At 41.2% G+C, this 9,783-nt stretch overlaps 1 long non-coding RNA gene across 1 annotated transcript in view; it reads left to right on the plus strand.

The window, feature by feature from the left end:
• LOC144818045 (uncharacterized) overlaps positions 1–9,448 on the plus strand; it is a 93,532-nt gene extending 84,084 nt beyond the window's left edge. The window contains exon 3 of the long non-coding RNA XR_013607020.1: positions 7,284–9,448. This is a non-coding gene — a long non-coding RNA (uncharacterized LOC144818045). The remainder of the gene's footprint in view (positions 1–7,283) is intronic.
• Positions 9,449–9,783: the final 335 nt, after the last annotated feature.

The following is a 9,783-nucleotide window of genomic DNA, read 5'->3' on the forward strand; positions in this document are numbered from 1 at the left end:
GGGACTATTACAGCCTTTGCCTACACCACCTCACCCTTGGCACACCATCACTATGGATTTAATTGTAGAGTTACCCTCCAGTCAAGGTTACAGTGCAATCCTGGTAGATGACTTTTCCAAGGTGGCTCATTTTGTAGCTTTAAAAGGGAACACAACTGCAAAATAACCAGCCATGCAATTCAATCAACATTTGATTAAGGTTCATGGAATCCCTGAGATTCTAATTAATGAGGAGGTCCACATTTCGGTCTCATTACTGGAAGGCCTGTACGAAAAGATTAGATATCGAAAACAGATACTCCACTAGTTTTCATCCACAAACCGATGGTCAGACAGAAAGAACGAATCAAGTGTTGGAGAAATGTCTGAGACTGTTTCTGCTAGACCAGGAAGGTGATTGGTCAGATCTTCTTTGGGCAGCGGAGTTCGCACATACCATCACAAAGAATACTTCCACTGGGTTTTCCCCATTCTATTTAAATTATGGAAGGCACCCAAACTCTTCAGTAGCCTTGAAAGAGGTAACAGTGCCTCTGGTACAAGATTTAGTCCAACATCTAACAGAAGTTCAAGAATCCACCATTAGAAATTTAACGCTGGTTAAAGAACCATATAAACTAAATGCAGACAAGAGAAGGAGACCTGGGCCAACCTTACAGGTGGGAGATAAGGTTTGGTTGAGTACCAAGAATCTGAGGCTTAGAGGGAATAGAACATTTCAGCCTCATTTTGTAGGTCCTTATCCAGTAGGGCAGGCAATAAACTCAGTGATATATCCAAGAAAGGGAATCCTCAGGGCTTAACATGTCCAACGTACATGCCCCAAACAGTCTTAACACAAAAAAGGTACCTTGTTCCTATACTGGTTCATAGAAAAACAGGAAGGGGAGGGAGAGCCATGTACAGAGTCCGCCATGGTTACAGGTAGTCCTAATGATGTTACACTGCAGGGGAAAAATTCCCTTTGGAACTAGGGCCCTCACACACCCAGCCAGCAGGTGTCATGGTTCATCATTGGGCCTGCTCCTCATCAGGTCGGCGCTGCAATACCCGACGGGCACCCAATGAGGGGCTCTTTGGCAGGGATCTTTTTTTTCCATGCCGTTTCGTGTCGTGGGGGTAAGGGGCCTCTTAAGTGTAGATGTGCTGTGCTAGTGAGTGCAAAAATAAAAGCAGGTCAGGAAGTCCAACACGCAACATTTATTCTAATAGGGCTCCCTGCCTGATTAAAATTAGAACAAAGAGTGTGTGGCGACTATATCACCCTATTAGATCAAGAGCTTAGCGCCCTACTCTTATTTAAAGGGTCAACATGTTTCTTGCCCAAAGGTAATTAATCAGGACCTTAGTGAAGACTATCTACACAAAGTGATAAGGTAAAAAACCTACCTACCACATAAAAAAGCCACAGGGAATTTCCCGCAGTTATAGAGGATAATCTAGTTTTATGTAAAGGGAATGCCTCAGCGGATGCCGGCTGGTCGAGGACACACATAGTGGTGTGTCCTAGGGAACTTTGTTACAGAGGTTCCAAGTAGTGAACCTACCCTGGCTTCGCCAGAACCAGGGTAGGTTCACCTACAAATTAAAACTTCCTCCACAAATCAAGATACATCCTGTCTTTCATGTGTCCCTGTTAAAGAAAATGGCACCTTATTTTAAAGAATCAACTGTTCCTAAACCACTGAGTTGAAAGACAGGAAGAGTATGCGGTCAAAAGAATTTTAGATTCTAAAACTGTTTGAGGTAAGACTTTCTATTTGATTGACTGGAAGGGTTATGGACCGGAAGAAAGGTCTTGGGAGGAACAATCTAATGTCCATGCACCTAGATTGATTAGAGCCTTTCATCGATAACATCCTCACAGACTTCAGCCGGGAGGCTTGGACTTGCAGAGGGGTACTGTCAGAAATTCCCCACCCTTCACCCACATTGCACGTTGTGCAGCAGTGCTCTACAACAGTCAAAGTGGTGGATGAAGATTGGGGTGTCAGAAGCTCCTTGCAGAGTTTGCCAGCCTCCGGTCTTCACAAATCCGGGGCGGGCGTCACAGAGAGGATCTTCAGGTTGCAGGTCTAGTATTACGCAAGCAATCACAGGTGCGAAGACAGACTTGGCTGTGGAGTGCTTCGGCAGTGTTCGAAGCCGCGCACTTAACCAACGTGTCCTCAGGAATGTGCATCCCTTGCTCTTGTGCTTAGTTTAGTCAGGCGTTAGTGTAGGGAATTGTATTTCGAGTTTGCGCAGTGGTAAATAGGTTAGCTTTGTTTCAGAGAATCTGATAGTTAGTTAGGCGGTTTCCTGATTGGGCTATTTCAGAAAATATATTAAATAGGATTAGATAATCCGAAAATTAGAATATTAAAAAAAGAAACAACAACTTTACTTACCTCTACCCTTAATGTCTTGGTGAGAAGAAGCTCCTTCTTCCTCAACAAAACTGCAAGTATTCCTAAAAAGAAAGCAAAAAGTTTAAATTGAATCTTAGTTAAGTTCTATAGACTTATAATTAGCAATATATAAACTACTCAAAAGATTTTATCTCCAATAAAAAAGAATAGAAGAGAGGCAAGGCCAAGCAAACAACATGGTAAGTCAGAGGAGGGAAGGAAATGGGAATAGTAAAAGATTAAAGGTTGAGAGTAGGGACGTACATGGTGTTTAGTAATTATGTACTAAGTTTGAATTCCAGTTTACTACAGAAAACACACAAAGGCAGAAAAACAGATAAGAAGCAAATACAGTGAACTACAAGAAGCGAGGCTGTCTCTTCTCTGTCCCAATCCCCTTTCCCCCAGCGGGGTTCATCAGATCTCTTGTGTAACGAAGGCTCGGGTGAAGACCTGTTGGAGGACAAGGGAAATTTCAGCATTATGCTCCTGTGAGTGCTAGGAAATTTGTGAATAAATTTTTTGACAGAAGGTGAGGTCCCGAGGTGTAGGGGGAGGTCGTTCCATGTCTTGGCTGTGATGAGGGGAAGGAGCGTCCACTGCTTCTGCATCAACGGATACGGGAGGTGATTGCGCGCATACAGGAGGCCGAATGGAGGTGTCTTTTACACTGGTGGACGTTCAGGTGGTGCTTGGTGTTGGCGGGCCCCAGTTATGATGGGCCTTGTATGCGTGGTGGGTTAGTAGTTTGAACTGGCTTCTCTTCTGTATTGGGAGCCCATGGGGTTCTTTTTTTTTTAATTGAGCAGAATGTAACCAATACAGAATAAAGACTTTCAGTCGATACAAATCAAATTTACAAATGCATGACATATAGCAGCTAAATTCATGGATCAATATAAAGTGCGAACAGGAAAAGTGCCTAGTGCAGAAAATATTGTTAAATCACATAGAATCAAATAAAACATTTCCAAATTTGCTCATACATAAAATATAACAACCAAATGTATTGAATCCATATAAAGTGCAAACAGAAAAAGTGCCTAATACAAAAGATATTTTCAAATCTCAAACTCAGATAAAATATTTCCAAATTCTCAATTTTATCTAAAGTCACCATGCAATTAGAATAAAACCCATCGCACCTAGTAAGAGTTAGCAAACAGAGTGTAAGGTGCTCAGTGAGATAGCCAGATAGTATCTGCCTAATTCATTCATAACAAGGCAGAATAGAGAGAAAGTCTAGCACACATTGTGGCATAGCTACTCAATCCTTCTTCAAGCGACTAGATAAAGTGACAATGTTTACCCCACTTAACACCAATATCCGACATCTAGTTTAGCAGAAGTTGTGGTACCTCAAATTTTGTCCATACCGCTGAGAAGCTTGAAACACACCCCACCCATCTAGCGAACCGCGCGCCACTACAATGCTGATGAAAACCAAGTACAGCACATTTTTGTTGACATTAATGCTAGCATGATCTTGGGTATTATAGGGTTTGGACAAAATTTGTAAGCTCCTGAATTACTTTCCCCTGAAAATCATGAAGAGCTAGACATGTAAAAAAGATATGAGACTAATACCCTGCCCCATTTAATTGGCAACAAATGCATTGGTCAGGATTGTATCTACCATCTTATGCGGCTTGTGGGGGGTATATTATGCCAACCACCTAGATAAAATGGCCATCCTTTGCAAATGTTTTGCACGCAAGGATTTGTGGCCCATTTCCGAGATATAATGCCATATCCCCTTAGTAATCCTACAACCAGTTGTGTGGTAGATTTTGGCCGGAATCTCAACTAACAAGTTATATTCGGTATTTTTACATAATGCCCAATACCAATTGCCCTCACCTGTTAATTTACTTATAACTAAAATGCATCCCTTGACTCATTTCCAAATATGCTGCGGTAAGTAGGGTAGGTATCTGTCTAAACTGAACACTAGACCTCTGTCTTTACCTTCTAAGCGTAAAGTTATCTCATTCCATGTTAAATGTCATTCTTCCCCAAAAAAGGATCCCAGACTGGTAAATCCCTTATTCGTCCAGCCTTCCAGAGAGGTTTTAGCTAGAGTAAGGCCTAGGAATCGGCAGTCCTTTACAATGTAAAAGAATGACAATTCAGGATCTGCCAAGCCTCATGAAAATTCTGCATGTGATGTTTGAGAGCATACATAGACTTATATGTTGTTTTTTTGGGGACGTTTTGCTATCTATAAAAAGGTAGGCAGATCTATTGCAGACTCATTGACCATACGGGTCAGAAAAAAGTTGTTGAATATGTCTGCGTCAACCATTATTCACACTGTGCTGTCTAAAAGAGCAGCTTGATAAAAAGTTTGACAGCGGGGTAGGGCAAGCCTCCCCTTGAGGTTTATGTAGTTGTAAAACTGAGATTTTAATCCTGGGCCACCTATCGTTCCATATACATTTTGTGAATAATTGATGACGTGCCATAAAATACAACCCATTTATTATGATAGGAAGATTGGCTAAAAAAAATAACACTAGAGGAAGGATCAACATTTTTATCAGGGCCACCCTACATATTAAAGCTAGAGGAAGAATGTTCCATTTGTCCAAAAGCATTTTTATTTAGAAAAGAGTTGCTTTATAGTTCAAGTTAAACAATTGGGAATAATTGTTGGTAACATGAATACTCAGATATCTAATAGAGTGTTGAGGTGTATATTACTGCTGAAGATATCAGGTAGGGGTGGATGCTGCATGTGGAGTTCACTCTGGGGAATTTAGCAGAGTGACTAAAAAACTCTACCAAATTTCATGGTGTTCCGCGAGCGGGCAGCGTTTTATTCAGCAACCCAAGTCTGCCTGTACAGGCTTATTGAAACACCTTGCAAATACTTCTGGGTAAGATTTATGCATGTACCGCACTTAGGATGCTGTGTACAATTGTACAGTAATACAAATGTGCTTCAGATCCATGCATCTTGTGGTCATGTTTTCATTTTGGCATGCGAGAGCAGAAGATTGAATGGGGTGCCACTTGGGGCAGTGTTTCCAGAAGAGAAGAGAGAGTCCAAGGAGTAATGTGAGACTGAGAGGGGAGAGTGTTGGGCATGGAGCAGATGGTGGTGAATGGAAAAAAGGGGTTAAACGGAAGAGCAGGGAGTGACGGTCAGTCTATTCATGATACAGGTTGGTGTGCATTATCACCATGGGGCAGTTCCTACCTATCCCCAGTTTGAGGGAGATGCAGATCTCCGCCAGGTAGGGGGTGTTGTATTTGGAGCGCACTTTGTGGAGGAGCCGGTGACCTGCTGCGGAAGCCAGGTGCTCCAAGGAAGCCAAATTCTACAAGACCACAGTCTTGGTTGCGGTGTGCACTGTTCACATCAGTTCATCCTGAATTCATCACAATTTGAACCACAGTATACTCCTTTTTGCATTCTTTAAACATTAATTTTTTATTCATCATATAATCAATTCATTATCCTTAGTACCATACTGCTAGTACTTAATGCATACTCTTTAGAACAAAAATGATTCTTCATCAAAGTTTTGCTCTGATCCAGAATATAAAATATGACAAACGTGAAAACATTACACATTGTCAACAAAATCATTGTTTTCTGTTCATTTGTCATGCCCGATGCATTTCGGGACTGCAAGGTCCCTTCTTCAGGGAAAAATCTTAAACCCAAATAAAATATTCAAATTTAAACAATTATCATGTACATGGAGTGTCATTGCAGCCGACAACCCTTCATGCACTGTGGGTTCTTATGTACCATTCCTGGTATTTTACCACTTCATCATGCATTCTATATTAGATCAATTCAAATTTGTTTGTGTGTTAAATCATGTACAATGCATGCCAATGCCTTGGTGACTGTATTGATGTTAACGTGTTGCTTTACCACCAAATGTGTGCCACTTTAAAAACTGAAGTATGAATACAAAGTTCCACCGTGCCTACCTCGTTTCATAATCTATAACCAGGAAATTTTATCAAAAAATATATGATCTTTCAAATACGATCTACAATACAATGCAGTGAAACGAAGTGTCAAAAATGAGATGCAGTCGGATAAATAACCAATAACTTCTAAATTCTATTCTAGTTAATAGAGAGCAATGTCTCCTTGCTCACCTTAAAAGCATAATGGTTCTTCAAACGGGTCTGCCTACACCCAGTAGTAGATTCCTAAAAAGAGCCAACATGTTCAAACTTACAAATTGCCCAGTAACTAATTCAAATAAATGCAAGAAAACCTCACTGAAATCAAACCATCAGACTCTCAGTCAACTTACCGGTAGATTCGACGTCGGCACTTCCCGTGGCAAACTCGAGGGGTCCATACAGAAGTGCCATGAGATGTTGCTTAATATTGGAAAAAAACGCATGAACAGCTGTGGTGTAAAGATTGAAAATGGACGACATTTGTGAATGTGTCCGTGAACCATGTAAATTGTCCGCCATATTGAAACATGTACAAAATGTTATGTTATGTTATGTTATGTTATTTTATTTTATATAGCGCGCAGATGCCGCAGCCAAGAGGCGTCCCGGCGCTTTAGGAGATAGTGAAACACAACACAGCAGAGGTAACCAGACAGAAATGGGAATAGACTGCGGAAAATAGGAAGGTTTTTAATGCCTTCCTAAAAGGGAGCAGGTCAGGGATGGAACGGAGTGGGGCAGGCAAAGAATTCCAGAGAGCTGCCGCCAACACTGAAAAAGAACGTCCACCCATTCTAGCTTTTTTAAAACGTGGAACAATGGCTAGATTTAACCCTGAGGATCGAAGGGCTCTGGAAGGGGCATAGTGAAGGATTGTCTGTGAGAGGATAGGAGGGGAGGCTAACTTAAGAATTTTAAAGGTTAAGCAGAGAGCTTTAAACTTAATTCTTTGACCCACAGGTAACCAGTGGAGATCTTGAATGGTTCGACGAGCAGAGACGAACTTCGGAAGGCCGCCCAGCATCCTGGCCGCCGCATTTTAAACCCGCTGAAGGCGAGCTAGTTCTGCCTGATTCACGCCCAAAAACAGAGAGCTGGCATAGTCCAATCTGGTGAGAACCAAAGCTTGGACTATGATCTGTCTGAAAAAAAGAGTGGTCAAGAGTGGAATGACCATTCAACATGATTAACATGATGGTGAAAAGTGAATGACTAAACCATATTAACGTAAGAAATGAAATAACTGACTGCAAATTAAGATCGGACCGTGTAAATCATTTCATCCGTGCTCCTTATGAGGTACTCACCCTGCGGAAACATGTGATTGAGTCTGAGAAGTTGTGACAAAGGTAATCCCAACAGTGAACTGTATATATTCCCATCGAATACCTAGTGGGAAACCTTTAAACAAGACTGAACATGTGTGAATATTGGACCTAAAAACCTATTCCCAGTTACTGAAAAAATTACAAAGTCTGGCTCATACACCCCAGACACTGGGAGAACATCGGCTAATGCATCTTCTTCTTCAAGATGAAAGCAAAAAGCGTGCTAATGAGTAATATCTCCTAAAGCCAAATGCGTAATGACCGTGCGGATGGTGTGTCAATTATGCTGTCAATGTATCAACAAAACATTATTGCCAATGCTCAGCATAACAGTAAACAGTAGATACACCAGATGCTGCGGAATGTGATTGAAGAACACAAAACAAAGATAAAACGTTATTGTTCCCAAAATCCTAGTGGTGACAGTATGGTGTCTTTCACCCAAGTTGGACCTAGTCAGTTAAAGTGTAATTCGTGTCTGCACCATGTAATGAGATTATATTGTGGCATAGGGGGAATGATTCAAATAAAACAGCTCATGTCAATCCTTTCATTTAATCCCTTAGGCAGTAATGTTTCCAATCGATTAATCCAGTAAATCTCACCTTGTAACAGTCTTTTACTGCTGTCAACACCATGTATCAGTTTAACAAGCTCAATCATTTGAAATCGTAGCTGTGGGATAGAATGGTTGGCTTCCTGCCAGTGTACTGCTATCCTCTAGGTTTTATTTTAAGTCCGTATAGTGCACTTGTGTTCTGTTAGCCTGACTTTGATTTTAAGTTCCGTCTTGCCTACATAGGCTTTGCCACATGGGCATTTGATACAATATGTAACATTACAGCTGTTGCAATCCGATGTATTTCTTTATGGAATATTTTTCCCTGAAATAGGATGTGTTAAGCTGTTGCCCACAATCACGTTCTTGCAATGCATACAATTCAAACACTTCATTGTTCCCTTGTGTGCTTCTGGCTTCGCACATGTGTCTGGTGTGGCCAGTAACTCCGTAAGTTCCTGCCTCTTGTGTAGGCATGTAACTGTTTAGCACTGAATATGTTGTTCATTCTTAAGGAGTTCCCACCTAGCATTGATTATCTGCTTAATGGCTTTTGAGCATGGTGAATACTTGGAAACAAACACTATTGTATCTTTCTTCGTTGCGTTGGATTTGGTGAATAATTCCGTTCTATTTTTATTGTTCATGCTTGTGATACAATCCTGTAGTATTTCTTCCGGAAAACCTCTTTCCATATATTTCTGCTTGTATTCTGCGATTTTGAGTATTCCTACTGTTTGGTCAGAGCATATTCTTTTGATCCTTGGAACTGTGAAAATGGTAAGTTATGAGTTGTTCCTGTCAGTGGGTTTTGTGTAAACCTGTGTTTGGAGACTTTTGCCTGTTGGCGCTTTCAAGATTAATACATCCAAGAAGTTAATGTGTTTGTCATCAATAGTGTGTGTGAACTGTATCCTCGGATCCTGTGTGTTTAGCGATGTTGTAAGGTCCTCCAACTCATCTCTCGTTTTGGTCCAAATCACAAATATGCCATCTATGAACCTGCAGTATAAGGACATTCCTTCTTGCCACCTGATGTTCGTCATGATGTGCTAATCTTCAAAGTAGGCCAGTATTAGCAAATGCAGGTGCTCCTGCAAAACCCGTTGATGTTCCTGCGAGTTGAGCATGAAAGTTGTCCTGCCGTAGAAAATAGCTGTGGTGCAAGCAAAAATGCAACAATTCCAACAAGAAAACCTTGTCTGCTTTGATATTCTGAGATCGCAATAAAGCCCATTCCACTGCCTCTAGCCCTGTTTCTTGAGATATAGATGTATACAATGCTGTCACGTCAATTGTGCATCGTAGCCAGTGGTCCTGTATCAAAGGTTCAATATTCTGTTGTTTCTGCAAGAAGTCAGTCATGTCTCTGATGTACGAGCCCCAGTTCTGGACAAATTGTTGTAAAAAATGATCCAAGTATCTGCTGAGAGGGTCAAAGAATGAGCCACAATCTGAAACAATAGGTCGAAGTGGTGGGTTCCTCAGATCTCTTCTTAAGTACGAGCAAACCTCCCAGACTGAAACTGTATATGATCCCTAAAATTCATAAAGATCTGAAGAACCCACCACT

This window comes from Lissotriton helveticus, chromosome 2_1 (assembly GCF_964261635.1).
Source record: "Lissotriton helveticus chromosome 2_1, aLisHel1.1, whole genome shotgun sequence".
In the NCBI taxonomy this organism is placed as follows: domain Eukaryota; kingdom Metazoa; phylum Chordata; class Amphibia; order Caudata; family Salamandridae; genus Lissotriton; species Lissotriton helveticus.